The sequence below is a fragment of the Ylistrum balloti genome, unplaced genomic scaffold, assembly GCF_031769215.1.
Source record: "Ylistrum balloti isolate Yb309-2 unplaced genomic scaffold, AGI_CSIRO_Ybal_v1 Utg371528, whole genome shotgun sequence".
In the NCBI taxonomy this organism is placed as follows: Eukaryota; Metazoa; Mollusca; class Bivalvia; order Pectinida; family Pectinidae; genus Ylistrum; species Ylistrum balloti.
In genome coordinates this window covers 99,872-116,998 of record NW_026782788.1, presented here as the reverse complement: position 1 = coordinate 116,998, position 17,127 = coordinate 99,872, and the positions used below count along the sequence as shown (strand labels likewise).

General features: G+C 40.7%; 1 long non-coding RNA gene across 1 annotated transcript in view; it reads left to right on the top strand.

Moving 5' to 3' along the window:
* LOC132562835 (uncharacterized) overlaps positions 1-16,667 on the top strand; it is a 28,436-nt gene extending 11,769 nt beyond the window's left edge. The window contains exon 2 of the long non-coding RNA XR_009554776.1: positions 16,344-16,667. This is a non-coding gene — a long non-coding RNA (uncharacterized LOC132562835). The remainder of the gene's footprint in view (positions 1-16,343) is intronic.
* The last annotated feature ends 460 nt before the right edge of the window (positions 16,668-17,127 follow it).

The following is a 17,127-nucleotide window of genomic DNA, read 5'->3' as shown; positions in this document are numbered from 1 at the left end:
AATCAAAGGTAATGCATTAACCAAAATGCAAGGTACGAGAGCTCTCATCAAAGGTAATGCATTATCCAAAATGCAAGGTACGAGAGCTCTCATTAACGGTAACGCATTAACCAAATGATTTTATTGAATATCGTGATTATTTAGAGAGAGGTATGATTTATTGACTATCGTGATTATTTAGAGAGAGGTATGATTTTACTGACTATCGTGATTATTTAGAGAGAGGTATGATTTACTGACTGTCGTGATTATTTAGAGAGAGATATGATTTATTGACTGTCGTGATTATTTAGAGAGAGGTATGATTTTACTGACTGTCGTGAATATTTAGAGAGAGGTATGATTTATTGGCTGTTGTGATTATTTAGAGAGAGGTATGATTTACTGGCTGTCGTTATTATTTAGAGAGAGGTATGATTTATTGGCTGTTGTGATTATTTAGAGAGAGGTATGATTTACTGACTGTCGTTATTATTTAGACAGAGATATGATTTATTGACTGTTGTGATTATTTAGAGAGAGGTATGATTTATTGACCGTCGTGATTATTTAGAGAGAGGTATGATTTTACTGACTGTCGTGAATATTTAGAGAGAGGTATGATTTATTGGCTGTTGTGATTATTTAGAGAGAGGTATGATTTACTGACTGTCGTTATTATTTAGAGAGAGGTATGATTTATTGACCGTCGTGATTATTTAGAGAGAGGTATGATTTATTGACTGTCGTGATTATCTAGAGAGAGGTATGATTTATTGACTGTCGTGATTATTTAGAGAGAGGTATGATTTTACTGACTGTCGTTATTATTTAGAGAGAGATATGATTTTACTGACTGTCGTTATTATTTAGAGAGAGGTATGATTTATTGACTGTCGTGATTATTTAGAGAGAGATATGATTTTACTGACTGTCGTGATTATTTAGAGAGAGGTATGATTTTACTGACTGTCGTTATTATTTAGAGAGAGATATGATTTTACTGACTGTCGTGATTATTCAGAGAGAGGTATGATTTTACTGACTGTCGTGATTATTCAGAGAGAGGTATGATTTACTGACTGTCGTGATTATTTAGAGAGAGGTATGATTTTACTGACTGTCGTGATTATTTAGAGAGAGGTATGATTTTACTGACTGTCGTGATTATTTAGAGAGAGGTATGATTGATTGACTGTCGTGATTATTTAGAGAGAGGTATGATTTACTGATTATTTAATGAGAGGTATGATTTTACTGACTGTCGTGATTATTCAGAGAGAGGTATGATTTACTGACTGTCGTGATTATTCAGAGAGAGGTATGATTTACTGACTGTTGTGATTATTTAGAGAGAGGTATGATTTACTGATTATTTAATGAGAGGTATGATTTTACTGACTGTTGTGATTATTTAGAGAGAGGTATGATTTACTGACTGTTGTGATTATTTAGAGAGAGGTATGATTTATTGACTGTTGTGATTATTTAGAGAGAGATATGATTTACTGACTGTCGTGATTATTTAGAGAGAGGTATGATTTACTGGCTATTGTGATTATTTAGAGAGAGGTATGATTTACTGGCTGTTGTGATTATTTAGAGAGAGGTATGATTTACTGGCTGTTGTGATTATTTAGAGAGAGGTATGATTTTACTGACTGTCGTGATTATTTAGAGAGAGGTATGATTTACTGACTGTCGTGATTATTTAGAGAGAGGTATGATTTTACTGACTGTCGTGATTATTTAGAGAGAGATATGATTTATTGACTGTTGTGATTATTTAGAGAGAGGTATGATTTTACTGACTGTCGTGATTATTTAGAGAGAGGTATGATTTACTGACTGTCGTGATTATTTAGAGAGAGGTATGATTTACTGGCTGTTGTGATTATTTAGAGAGAGGTATGATTTTACTGACTGTCGTGATTATTTAGTTAGTTTGTTAGTTTGCCCGATTTTTCCGTTATTGTATACCTTGTTCTCATTTGAGACATGACATTACTTACTTGGATTGACCAAGATTTACATGTCGGGTGTCGTCGATGAAACATAAGCCGCTTATTCTTCCAGAACACCTTTGTACTATCCCAGGAGTCTCCGTGTTAATGTTTCTTTTGTTCATATCTTGCCCTAGTTGTATGGGATTTGAGTTTGTATTATAATTATGTTGCCATGTTGGTATTTTCTTGATTTTTTTTTCAACGGTCTACCCTTGGAAAATGGGCTCTCTTCTAGTGTCTACGACTAGCCGGTTCCGTTTCTCGTTTTATAGACATTTGAATAATAGTCGACTTCGCACCCACCGACCAGTAAAACGCCCTCTGTTGATTAGAAGGTGCAAACAAGCGAGTCAGCAATGGGGTATGACATCCTGCGTCATGGAAGGTCTTATAAAACTTCGTTGTTATAAAGTCCAACAGAGGACAGGGTCCGTTTTCGAAGACCAACAAACAAGACATAGCACCAGAATCACAGTTTAAGCACGACGTTATTTGGTGGTGGTAGTGGTGGTGGCGGTGGTGGTGGTGGATGTGGTGGTGGGGGTGGCGGCTATGGCTATGAAAGTGGTGGTGGTAGTGGTGTTAGTGATGGCGGTGGCGGTGGTGATGGTGGTGGTGTTGGTGATAGTGGTGGTTGTGGTGGTAGTGGTGGTGGTGGTGGTGGTGGTGGTTGTAATGGTGGCGGGAGCATGCTATGTCTATACAAGACCTTTCCAAACTTAGTACATGCGGAATACAATACATATTCTGCAGAACATTATATGGGGTAAAGTAGGTAAGGGGAGGTAACTCCAAGTTGTTATGGCTATAGATTACCTATCAGGTTAATGTAGTTGACGTATATGCTTTGAACATTTTATCATACTTATGCAAATGCTACAAATTTGTTGATAGTTTATCACATCTGAATCCTTTGATACAGATCCTGAAATCCTTGTGCATACACACCTTGACAAGCGATCTATACGTTCGATATGCATAACAATTTGTGACAAATTTGTATATAATTGTCTGGTTAATTAAGATTTAGTTTTTTTAGTTTTCGTTTTTATGTAAATTGGATTTGGTCCTCTTAACACAATATATAAAAAGGCAATTACACACATATATAATTAACATAACAGTAAATACGACATAATGTGCATGTGGGGAGCTTTTCCGCCGGTTGGTGACTACTAAGTAAGGTTATGCAGATTGCTGGTTTAGCTATTCAAATTATATCATATGAAATGGTTCGCTTTGTTGACACGTCTTGGATAGGTTACAATTAGAAGCAGCCAGGTTGTAACTGGCCTATCCTCCCTGTTGCCTCTTGGGAGACGCTTTACTTTGAAACTGGTTGGGTTCCGTTAAAATCTAGAAGAGAACAGTGTAAACTTTTTACAAGATACTTAATCGATTAGTACGAGAGTATCTTTGTATTTTTTTCCTTTTAGAAGAAGCGATCTTCATCGTAATTTTCGTAATCCAGATAACTATTAGATACCACGCTGTAGATTAGATATTCTTAAAAATCTTTTATCCCTTCTTCAATTAATTTATGGAAGAACTCGATGATTCTGTAAAAAGTGCCCCATAAATTTTTACATTCAATACCAAAATATCAGCGGTACTACGAGTTTTACCAAATTATCTTACCGTTGGTAACCGATACTTCTCAGTTCTTTTAGCACAAATTAGACAAAAATGTGGTGGTCTTAAACGTGATTTATTCCGCGTAGGTATATGTGTTTCACATGAATGTCAGCGTGGTGATGGTAATGAAGATGTCCCCCCAACTGGATATTCCCATATGGAGAGATGTTGGTCTTCCTTTTGAAACAAATAGTAATATAGTACTCGCTGTACAGTCATTTATAAAATCAAGTTCGAGGTTTTATACTAAAAAGTGGACAGCTACTGCAACCAAAGACCCCACCCATCCGCATCCCCCTGTCCCCTTCTTTCACCTCCCTTCCCACGCTTTCTTTCTCGTCTTACTTGTTCGTGTTATTTAGTAGTGTGTATTCATGTTGAACCTGTTTGTTACATACAATATCTTTAGGTATGTTTTGTGTTGTCAGGGGAGGGCCTAGTAAGTTGTCAGAACTTGTGCCCAAACCCTTTGATTGTGTCAGGAGAGGGCCTGGTAAGTTGTCAGAACTTGTGTCCAACCAATTTGATTGTGTCAGGAGAGGGCCTAGTAAGTTGTCAGAACTTGTGTCCAACCAATTTGATTGTGTCAGGAGAGGACCTAGTAAGTTGTCAGAACTTGTGTCCAACCAATTTGATTGTGTCAGGGGAGGACCTAGTAAGTTATCAGAACTTGTGTCCAACCAATTTGATTGTGTCAGGGGAGGACCTAGTAAGTTGTCAGAACTTGTGCCCAACCCCTTTGATTGTGTCAGGAGAGGGCCTAGTAAGTTGTCAGAAATTGTGTCCAACCAATTTGATTGTGTCAGGAGAGGGCCTAGTAAATTGTCAGAACTTGTGTCCAACCAATTTGATTGTGTCAGGAGATGGGCCTAGTAAGTTGTCAGAACTTGTGTCCAACCAATTTGATTGTGTCAGGAGATGGGCCTAGTAAGTTGTCAGAGCTTGTGTCCAACCAATTTGATTGTGTCAGGGGAGGACCTAGTAAGTTGTCAGAACTTGTGTCCAACCAATTTGATTGTGTCAGGAGAGGGCCGAGTAAGTTGTCAGAACTTGTGTCCAACCAATTTGATTGTGTCAGGGGAGGACCTAGTAAGTTGTCAGAACTTGTGCCCAACCCCTTTGATTGTGTCAGGAGAGGGCCTAGTAAGTTGTCAGAACTTGTGTCCAACCAATTTGAGTGTGTCAGGAGAGGGCCTAGTAAATTGTCAGAACTTGTGTCCAACCAATTTGAGTGTGTCAGGAGAGGGCCTAGTAAGTTGTCAGAACTTGTGTCCAACCAATTTGATTGTGTCAGGAGAGGACCTAGTAAGTTGTCAGAACTTGTGTCCAACCAATTTGATTGTGTCAGGGGAGGATCTAGTAAGTTATCAGAACTTGTGTCCAACCAATTTGATTGTGTCAGGGGAGGACCTAGTAAGTTGTCAGAACTTGTGCCCAACCCCTTTGATTGTGTCAGGAGAGGGCCTAGTAAGTTGTCAGAAATTGTGTCCAACCAATTTGATTGTGTCAGGAGAGGGCCTAGTAAGTTGTCAGAACTTGTGTCCAACCAATTTGATTGTGTCAGGAGATGGGCCTAGTAAGTTGTCAGAACTTGTGTCCAACCAATTTGATTGTGTCAGGAGATGGGCCTAGTAAGTTGTCAGAGCTTGTGTCCAACCAATTTGATTGTGTCAGGAGAGGGACTGGTAAGTTGTCAGAACTTGTGTCCAACCAATTTGATTGTGTCAGGAGATGGGCCTAGTAAGTTGTCAGAACTTGTGTCCATCCAATTTGATTGTGTCAGGGGAGGACCTAGTAAGTTGTCAGAACTTGTGTCAAACCAATTTGATTGTGTCAGGGGAGGACCTAGTAAGTTGTCAGAACTTGTGCCCAACCCCTTTGATTGTGTCAGGAGAGGGCCTAGTAAGTTATCAGAACTTGTGTCGAACCAATTTGATTGTGTCAGGAGATGGGCCTAGTAAGTTGTCAGAACTTGTGTCCAACCAATTTGAGTGTGTCAGGAGACGGCCTGGTAAGTTGGCAGAACTTATGTCCAACCAATTTGATTGTGTCAGGAGAGGGACTGGTAAGTTGTCAGAACTTGTGTCCAACCAATTTGATTGTGTCAGGAGATGGGCCTAGTAAGTTGTCAGAACTTGTGTCCATCCAATTTGATTGTGTCAGGGGAGGACCTAGTAAGTTGTCAGAACTTGTGTCAAACCAATTTGATTGTGTCAGGGGAGGACCTAGTAAGTTGTCAGAACTTGTGCCCAACCCCTTTGATTGTGTCAGGAGAGGGCCTAGTAAGTTATCAGAACTTGTGTCCAACCAATTTGATTGTGTCAGGGGAGGACCTAGTAAGTTGTCAGAACTTGTGTCCAACCAATTTGATTGTGTCAGGAGATGGGCCTAATAAGTTGCCCAACCCCTTTGATTCCTTTCTGAGTCAATAAAATATGTCACGCACAAATTTTACACACACAAAGGCTTGGTAACTTGTTATCAATACCGACTGTATTCGTAAGTTGGTCAATTAGACTGTACAAATCATGTGCTGGTCATTAAAACTCATATTTAAATACTAATTCGATCAAAAGGCAACATGCGTCATTTCATCATGTAATTGATATTTTTGAAAAGATATTGAACAATGTCCCCTGAGTGGTAGAAATATTTTCTAGTCTGCTGTATATGTGTATATATATATCAAGTCGATTTTCTGTAAACACCAGGATGTGAAGTACATGTATAAATATCGCTACAGTTATCTCGGTCAGATGGAAGTTTTCAGAAAACCTACCTTGAAGGTCGTATTCGTAGTTTTTTAGACTTTAAAATATTCTTATCTCACTGCATGCTATCATAAGAGGGTCAAACCGTGTATTTGTTTTGTGTAGTGGTTGTTGTGGCGCTTCAGGCGACAATTTTTTTCCACGTATTTTTCGGGTTTCGCCTTCGATTCAGACAACGGGGTAATTGAAAACACCAAAACAATTTTTTCTCCACTCTAAACGGAAACTTCCATAAAAGAATTTCCTTTTGCTGTTTCAATATATTTTTTAACATTGTAATGATCTTTAATTGAATTAATAAGCACATTAATGTTAAGAAAACCGTTTAAACATCTGGTTTTATAAATATGATATTTAATAATGATATTGACCTCATTGTCAATTTTGTTAACCTTACCTTTAAGTGTCCAGTATCCAAATAGAAAAGATTCTTTGTTGATAGTAAAAGGTATAAGGAGGGCTTCAAGTAGTGTTTCTAAACTCTGTAGAAAATTTTGCACGTTTTCACATTCCCAAAGGATATGGGTTATAGTTTCTGTTTCAGATTTACAGAAAGTACATATTGGACTAGTGACTATTTTTGCCTTGAAGAGTATCGAATTTGTTGCTAAAATATTATGTAAGATTCTATACTGAAACCACTGAAGTTTTGAATAATTAGTAATTTTGAAAGGTAAAGAGAAAATATTTGCCCATGTTGATTCCTCGAAATCAAATTGTTCAGACCATTTTTTCTTACCAGTAGGAATTGTTTTTGGATAGAGCAGTATATACGTTTTTAGTGTCTTTACATCTGTTGAGAAATAATTCTATGTTAGGAGGAAGGTAAGGTAAAGTCAAATGAGTGCCATTTATCTTCTGTAGATTATAATTTTTTCGTATACAGTTAACAATCCCCTGGAACTTCAGGAAATTAGTTCGAATACCATATAACTGTGTAAATTCAGTAAAGGGATAGAAGGAAAGTGAGCTTGAGTCTTTAAACATATCATTTATCACTCCAACACCCTTAGAAAACCAGTCCTTATAAAAAACAGAAGTTCCACTAAAAGCTTTCGGTTGTACCATAAGGGGGTTTTAAGGAGTGACACTTGTTCATATTTTACACTACAATTAGAATTCAATAACTTTTCCCACGCTTTAAAAACATCACACCAAAACTTATTTTTACAGCTTTTTTGACACATTCTTATATAATCACTGCCATAACTAACACCTTTTTCAACGTCTATCCAGCTAGTTAAAAATGTTTTCCACCTGTTTGTTTTTACACTGGTAAAATATCTCTTAAGCCATCCTAGTTTAAGTGCATCAATAAAGGGCTGAATGTTAACCATCTTCAACCCCCCTTCATCGTAATCTTTAGTTAAAACATTCCTTTTTACTTTATCTATTTTGCCACTCCAAAGGAAGTTATAAAGAGTTGTATTTAACTGGTTAATAAAAGCAGAACTGGGATTTGGGAGGGTAATGAATAAGTGGTTGAACTGTGATATTAAAATGGACTTGATTATATGTTTCTTCTACTCCAAGTCTTAATAAGAGACTTAAGTTTAACCAGCTTTTTGTCATAACTCAGTTTAGGCGTTTCATGCAAATTCACACTAAAATCTACTCCTACCAATATAAATTTATCCCTCCCCACTGTAAATCTAAATCAGGTAAAAATGTATCATTACTATATTTCTTACTCCCAATCCATATTACTTGTGTTTTACTTGTATTAATTTTCAAACCAGAGATCTGGGCGAATAAATTTAGTTCAGAAATTGATTTTCGCAAAGACTTTTCAGACCCATCAAGTATTAGAGAAGTGTCATCAGCATATTGAGAAAGAAGTAATGGGAAATTATTAACATCTATACCTGTTATATTGTTATTATTTCTTAATCTTATTGCTAAAATTTCTGTGCATAATATAAAAATATACCGTGCGATCGGGTCACCTTGTCGACAACCGCGTTTGACATTGAAAAATTTTGAAAGATTCCCACCCTGATTAATTGGTGAGGAAACATTATTATGAAAAGTTTTCAAAAAACATCAAGTGTTTTGTCTATATAATCCCATGCAACAGAATCAAATGCTTTCTCAAAGTCTATCATTAAAAGCATTCCTGGTATATCATTTTCTTCTGTGAAATTCATTATGTCATAGATAAGTCTGGGGTTTTCTCCTATGTAACGTCCTGCTAAAAAACTTGTCTGAACATTATCGATAAGTTTATTTAAGACTGTTTTAATCTATTTGCTATTGCCCCTGAAGCTATTTTATATACAATATTCAGAGGTGATATAGGTCGCCAATTCTTAATGAAATGTCTAGGCTTATTTCCCTTTGGTATACAAGTTATAACCCCCTGTCTTTGTGTTATAGAAAGCTCATTATTATTATATCCAAAATTCAAGGATCTGACAACAAAGGTACCTATCTGTTTCCAGAAACATTTTAAAAAAGTCAGCAGTAAAACTATCTGATCCTGGACTTTTATTGTCAAAGTCTGTTGTCACCATTATGTTTATTACATCCCTCAGAGGTTTCTGAGAAAGGAAGGTCTCCATAGCTTAACCTCTTTCCTTCCAAATTTTATAAGTGTTTTGACCTCCGAGATCGGCAGATACCAAAATTCTCCATTTCATCCTAACAAATGATTGTAAAGCATAAACTTCACTGTTTTACACTGGAAATGGATAATCTTGGTGTCAAATTAAAGGAAATTAAGAGCTTTATCATGTCACATGTTTAAGGGGCTAGAAGGTCAAGGTCAAGGTCAAGCGGCAAAAGGGAAAACGTCGACCTTTCTTGGTTTAACTGTGATTTCTTTATGATGATCATTGGCAAGCATGATTCATCCTTTTGAGAGATGGATACTGCTCACATTTCATCATTTGGTATTAAAACTTCTTTTATGACTCTCAAATTGTTGCTTCAAAAACAAAAGTGACACATCTCCTTTAATTCTGGGGATTCCCAAAATTGGAGGGATGAAGTGTAGATACAGATACTGAATGGGTGGGGCCTGTAAACACTCTGGAGGAATGAAGTGTAAATACAGGTACCGAATAGGTGGGGCATGTAAACACTCTGGAGGAATGAAGTGTAAATACAGGTACCGAATAGATGGGGCATGTAAACACTCTTGAGGGATAAAGTGTAAATACAGGTACCGAATAGGTGGGCATATAATCACTCTGGAGGGATAAAGTGTAAATACAGGTACCGAATAGGTGGGGCATGTAAACACCGTAGAGTGACACATGTTCCCGTTAACACTATAGAGTGACACATGTTCCCGTTAACACGGTAGAGTGACACATGTTCCCGTTAACACTATAGAGTGACACATGTTCCCGTTAACATGGTAGAGTGACACATTTTCCCGTTAACACTATAGAGTGACACATGTTCTCGTTAACACTATAGAGTGACACATGTTCCCGTTAACACGGTATAGTGACACATGTTCCAGTTAAGACTATAGAGTGACACATGTTCCCGTTAACACCATAGAGTGACACATGTTCCCGTTAACACGGTATAGTGACACATGTTCCCGTTAACACGGTATAGTGACACATGTTCTCGTTAACACTATAGAGTGACACATGTTCCCGTTAACACTATAGAGTGACACATGTTCTCGTTAACACGGTAGAGTGACACATGTTCCCGTTAACACTATAGAGTGACACATGTTCTCGTTAACACGGTAGAGTGACACATGTTCCCGTTAACACTATAGAGTGACACATGTTCTCGTTAACACGGTAGAGAGACATATGTTCCCGTTAACACTATAGAGTGACACATGTTCCCGTTAACACGGTAGAGTGACACATGTTCCCGTTAACACTATAGAGTGACACATGTTCTCGTTAACACGGTAGAGTGACACATGTTCCCGTTAACACTATAGAGTGACACATGTTCCCGTTAACACGGTAGAGTGACACATGTTCTCGTTAACACGGTATAGTGACACATGTTCCCGTTAACACGGTAGAGTGACACATGTTCTCGTTAACACGGTAGAGTGACACATGTTCCCGTTAACACTATAGAGTGACACATGTTCTCGTTAACACGGTAGAGTGACACATGTTCCCGTTAACACTATAGAGTGACACATGTTCCCGTTAACACGGTAGAGTGACACATGTTCTCGTTAACACGGTATAGTGACACATGTTCCCGTTAACACGGTAGAGTGACACATGTTCTCGTTAACACGGTAGAGTGACACATGTTCCCGTTAACACTATAGAGTGACACATGTTCTCGTTAACACGGTAGAGTGACACATGTTCCCGTTAACACTATAGAGTGACACATGTTCTCGTTAATACGATAGAGTGACACATGTTCCCGTTAACACTATAGAGTGACACATGTTCTCGTTAACACGGTAGAGTGACACATGTTCCCGTTAACACTATAGAGTGACACATGTTCTCGTTAATACGATAGAGTGACACATGTTCCCGTTAACACTATAGAGTGACACATGTTCTCGTTAACACGGTAGAGTGACACATGTTCCCGTTAACACTATAGAGTGACACATGTTCCCGTTAACACGGTATAGTGACACATGTTCTCGTTAACACGGTAGAGTGACACATGTTCCCGTTAACACTATAGAGTGACACATGTTCTCGTTAACACGGTAGAGAGACATATGTTCCCGTTAACACCAGAGAGTGACAGGAAATCCTGTAAATTCACCTTTATTTTTGCTCTCCTGGTAGGATGTGACCCGATTTGCTTCCATTTTGAAGGCGGCTCTGTTTTATTTATCATAATAAGCTTAGGTGTACGTTCCATCAACACAATGGACATTATAATCTCCTGATTGGTAACATCTTTAAATAAATATTGTGTTAATGGTTTGTTTTAAAAAAAATGTTTTGGCAACGGCTTTTGGTAATCTAAACCATTGGAATAGGACTTGCCGGCCTGACCACGGTACAGTTTCACAATTACATACATTTCTTATTATTATCGATATTGAGTCACGTGTTTGAAATGAATTCTGGAAATTTCCAGTACGCTGTTGTCCACGCATGCACAGATTACACATTTTTTATATTATCGATATTGAGTCATGTGTTTGAAATGCTAACTAGCGTGACCATGAACGATCGTTTCGTTGAACCGAAAATGAAAATAAATTCTGGAAATTTCCAGTACGCTGTTGTCCACGCATGCGCAGATTACACATCAGGTAGTTAGACGCAACACATAATTCTCACAAGCTCTTCTGCAGCTCACCCAGGTAAGTGTACTTGAGAATAGCTAAGATTTTTCAGTTTGTTATAAACTAGATTAGGAATTATTTCTCTCCTGAGTTTGGAACTTTGGAAATACCTCAGGCATTTGAGTTAGCCTGTGTTTTTTTCCACTGTATATTCTGTTTGACAGTATAGGCACTATTCTTTCTAAAGTTTTTTTAGACCGACAGTCAGTGAGAAGATGTCTTCAAGGCAGTACAGGACAGAGTTAAACGATAATGTCTGCTGCCAATTATTTTCTTCAACATGAAAACATCCTCTGAACATTTCTTAAACGCAATGCATTTGATTTTCCATTGGTTTAAACTTTTTAGATTCGTGCTAAATGCATGCTCGTATCGCAATCATGGTAAGTTTGCAAATAAAGTTTTCTTTCATACCAGCAAGAAACTAAAATCTATTCCAATCAAAGCTTATAATTAATTTCTCAATTATTTGTTTCAAGAACTTGTGTGACATGACATGGCGTTATTGACAGCTAATTCGCGAAAAGTTCAGTCATTTAAAATTCATTCATGCTTGAGTCAATCACATTCCAAAGGGAAATGAGTAATATTGGATAGTGGGCAATTAATTTGTGTACATCTTTAGTCGGAAAGAGTGTTGTTGGGCTAAAAGCAGCAGCAATTTGTGATATCGATAAGTGAGAGAAGATTCTTATACAACAGATTAATATGGCGCTGATGTTTCATAAATGTCCATCAAATTGATCACTTAAATATAAAAAACAAAGGTATCACCAAGATTGGAATCCTGTAATTGTAAGTTAAGTACTTATAAGCAGGCGACATTCTGTTCTGGTGGTACTTCATTCAGCCGGGTGTACATTTTAAGATATCAAATGGGCGGATCGGGATTTGTACATTTTAAGATTTTTAAACTTTTTATGTTGTTGTCCGTGTTTCTTGTTTGCTTTATTGAATGACACTGTGTAATAATAAACAAAAATTCTATAATGAAAAAAGAGCCCCTACAAACCCGTCGCAAGGCGGCGAATTGACACTGACTTCAATCATTATCAAGTGGGCGGATCGGGATTGTATTTCATCCAAACACGAAAAGAAAAAAAAATCTTGACAAATCAGAGAAAAGAATTTTGCGTAGACGTATTTTCCATATCAAATATGGAATCTGAAGTTTCTCGTTGGTCATGCTTCGTCGAGTTGTTCACTGGCTAGCGTTCCGGAATCAAGTTACAATATCACTAAAGTTGAAGGCGTTTCTTCATATCAAGCCGACCTTTGGACAGGCAAAGTATTAATTTTATAACAGGAGTATGCTTGTAGCTGTAGGAAATCGATTAACTTATTTTTTCCATGTGATATAGTCGATGTTTTTCGTACTGAAATATATGCACCTGATTTAAGTGTAGTTAGCCGATATTTTCAAGTTCTGATACAATATAAACACTCTCTAAATTAAACGACTACAACAGGATTAAAGTGTTGATGATATACAAAGGTATAATATATGTGTAGTGTTCGTCATAGCCGTCATTCCATCATAATTCGCTTTCTGCTTATCTAATCTTCGAAAACGAAAGATTCATTGAAATGAAATTTGGTGCGAAATTGTATAATAAGAAGATGAAAATTAAGTGCTTTATTTGGTTTCGAACAATTCTTTGTCGACAGTTGTGGTGTTTAACTCAGAAAGTTGATATTATCAGCTTCCTCACAGCTAGACGGTGATAAGTATCAATTTTCTCAGAGGTAGTCGGTGATAATGGACTGGAAGTTGACGTGTATAACGAGATGATGAAAGTTTAACTTTCATTCTGGTCTGGAAAGTCTGGAGGACTGCACTTTAATAACACTAAAATCTCTATACTTTGGTCTTCATGGAGACATTCGTGTCGCACCGACACATCTACTTTGTTCCCCATGGAGACATTGGTGTCGCACCGACACATCTACTTTGGTCCCCGTGGGGACACTCGTGTCGCACCGACACATCTTCTTTGTTCCCCGTGGGGACACTCGTGTCGCACCGACACATCTTCTTTGTTCCCCGTGGGGACACTCGTGTCGCACCGACACATCTTCTTTGTTCCCCGTGAGGACATTCGCGTCGCACCGACACATCTAATTTGGTCCCCGTGGGGACACTCGTGTCGCACCGACACATCTACTTTGTTCCCCGTGGGGACACTCGTGTCGCACCGACACATCTACTTTGGTCCCCGTGGCGACACTCGTGTCGCACCGACACATCTTCTTTGTGTCGCACCGACACATCTTCTTTGTTCCCCGTGGGGATACTCGTGTCGCACCCACACATCTACTTTGGTCCCCGTGGCAACACTCGCGTCGCACCGACACATCTAATTTGGTCCCCGTGGGGACACTCGTGTCGCACCGACACATCTTCTTTGTTCCCCGTGAGGACATTCGCGTCGCACCGACACATCTAATTTGGTCCCCGTGGGGACACTCGTGTCGCACCGACACATCTACTTTGTTCCCCGTGGGGACACTCGTGTCGCACCGACACATCTACTTTGTTCCCCGTGGGGACACTCGTGTCGCACCGACACATCTTCTTTGTTCCCCGTGGGGACACTCGTGTCGCACCGACACATCTACTTTGTTCCCCGTCGCACCGACACATCTACTTTGTTCCCCGTGGGACACATCTACTTTGTTCCCCGTGGGGACACTCGTGTCGCACCGACACATCTACTTTGTTCCCCGTGGGGACACTCGTGTCGCACCGACACATCTACTTTGTTCCCCGTGGGGACACTCGTGTCGCACCGACACATCTACTTTGGTCCCCGTGGGGACACTCGTGTCGCACCGACACATCTACTTTGTTCCCCGTGGGGACACTCGTGTCGCACCGACACATCTACTTTGTTCCCCGTGGGGACACTCGTGTCGCACCGACACATCTACTTTGTTCCCCGTGGGGACACTCGTGTCGCACCGACACATCTACTTTGTTCCCCGTGGGGACACTCGTGTCGCACCGACACATCTACTTTGTTCCCCGTGGGGACACTCGTGTCGCACCGACACATCTACTTTGTTCCCCGTGGGGACACTCGTGTCGCACCGACACATCGTGTCGCACCGACACATCTACTTTGTTCCCCGTGGGGACACTCGTGTCGCACCGACACATCTACTTTGTTCCCCGTGGGGACACTCGTGTCGCACCGACACATCTACTTTGTTCCCCGTGGGGACACTCGTGTCGCACCGACACATCTACTTTGTTCCCCGTGGGGACACTCGTGTCGCACCGACACATCTACTTTGTTCCCCGTGGGGACACTCGTGTCGCACCGACACATCTACTTTGTTCCCCGTCCCCGTGGGGACACTCGTGTCGCACCGACACATCTACTTTGTTCCCCGTGGGGACACTCGTGTCGCACCGACACATCTACTTTGTTCCCCGTGGGGACACTTGTGTCGCACCGACACATCTACTTTGGTACCCGTGGGGACACTCGTGTCGCACCGACACATCTACTTTGTTCCCCGTGGGGACACTCGTGTCGCACCGACACATCTACTTTGGTACCCGTGGGGACACTCGTGTCGCACCGACACATCTACTTTGTTCCCCGTGGGGACACTCGTGTCGCACCGACACATCTACTTTGTTCCCCGTGGGGACACTCGTGTCGCACCGACACATCTACTTTGGTCCCCGTGGCGACACTCGTGTCGCACCGACACATCTTCTTTGTTCCCCGTGGGGATACTCGTGTCGCACCCACACATCTACTTTGGTCCCCGTGGCAACACTCGCGTCGCACCGACACATCTAATTTGGTCCCCGTGGGGACACTCGTGTCGCACCGACACATCTACTTTGTTCCCCGTGGGGACACTCGTGTCGCACCGACACATCTACTTTGGTCCCCGTGGGGACACTCGTGTCGCACCGACACATCTACTTTGTTCCCCGTGGGGACACTCGTGTCGCACCGACACATCTACTTTGGTCCCCGTGGGGACACCGACACATCTAATTTGTCGCACCGACACATCTACTTTGTTCCCCGTGGGGACACTCGTGTCGCACCGACACATCTACTTTGTTCCCCGTGGGGACACTCGTGTCGCACCGACACATCTACTTTGTTCCCCGTGGGGACACTCGTGTCGCACCGACACATCTACTTTGTTCCCCGTGGGGACACTCGTGTCGCACCGACACATCTACTTTGTTCCCCGTGGGGACACTCGTGTCGCACCGACACATCTACTTTGTTCCCCGTGGGGACACTCGTGTCGCACCGACACATCTACTTTGTTCCCCGTGGGGACACTCGTGTCGCACCGACACATCTACTTTGTTCCCCGTGGGGACACTCGTGTCGCACCGACACATCTACTTTGTTCCCCGTGGGGACACTCGTGTCGCACCGACACATCTACTTTGTTCCCCGTGGGGACACTCGTGTCGCACCGACACATCTACTTTGTTCCCCGTGGGGACACTCGTGTCGCACCGACACATCTACTTTGTTCCCCGTGGGGACACTCGTGTCGCACCGACACATCTACTTTGTTCCCCGTGGGGACACTCGTGTCGCACCGACACATCTACTTTGGTCTCCGTGGGATAATATTACATGTACACTATGGATTTTTTTATAAACCAATTTCCATCATTCTGCAATACAATTTTTTTTAATCCAACAGGTCATTGAACACATCTGAGACCATCTGAGAACGTCACGATGTCTAGCAAAGCTGGTGGTGTTCCTACACAGAAGGACAATGACAACCACGCCAATCAATGTAACCCTAACAACCCGGAATACAAAGGCTATGACAGGCATTTCAAAGGGAACGCGACGGATGCTGATAACCATGCCGAACAGCTAAATCCAAACAACGAGAAGTACGTTCCACCAAAGAAATGAAAAGTCCGCCAGTGTATACAGTGTCATAACACTGTATATGACAGGGACTGATTCAAATATCACTTATATCTTCTGAAAATAAACCTTAACTAGAGATGAATTGCCTTCTTTTTATTCATTTGTTTCTAGACCAGAATGACACGTGGTAGTCGTGTCTTTGGTAGGCGAAGGACAACATAACTAAGAGAGGAAGTCTAGTCTGCCCTTAGTAACCATGTAACATTTGAATTATTTCCTTCATAACCGGAAGTCTCATTCTTATCAGATTTGGCCGCCAACATCGTAGCGAAACGGTAAATTTAGGGGTCAAGCTCCAAAAACAACCGAAAGTTTAAAAGCTCAAGAATCATATAGATTCGTTCGTTCACGAATATTGCATTTGGAGGAAATACATAAAAAATAACAGAAAACGTGGACATGTTTTACACAGACGGTCGATTACAAGCATGTTTGGTCACCACAATATTTGAGTTAAGATCGTTCAAATGTGGGGATATTGCAGACTGAATTTAGACTAGGGCAGTGTTTACTGTTTCTGTAGTGTTAACGAACAAAAGTGG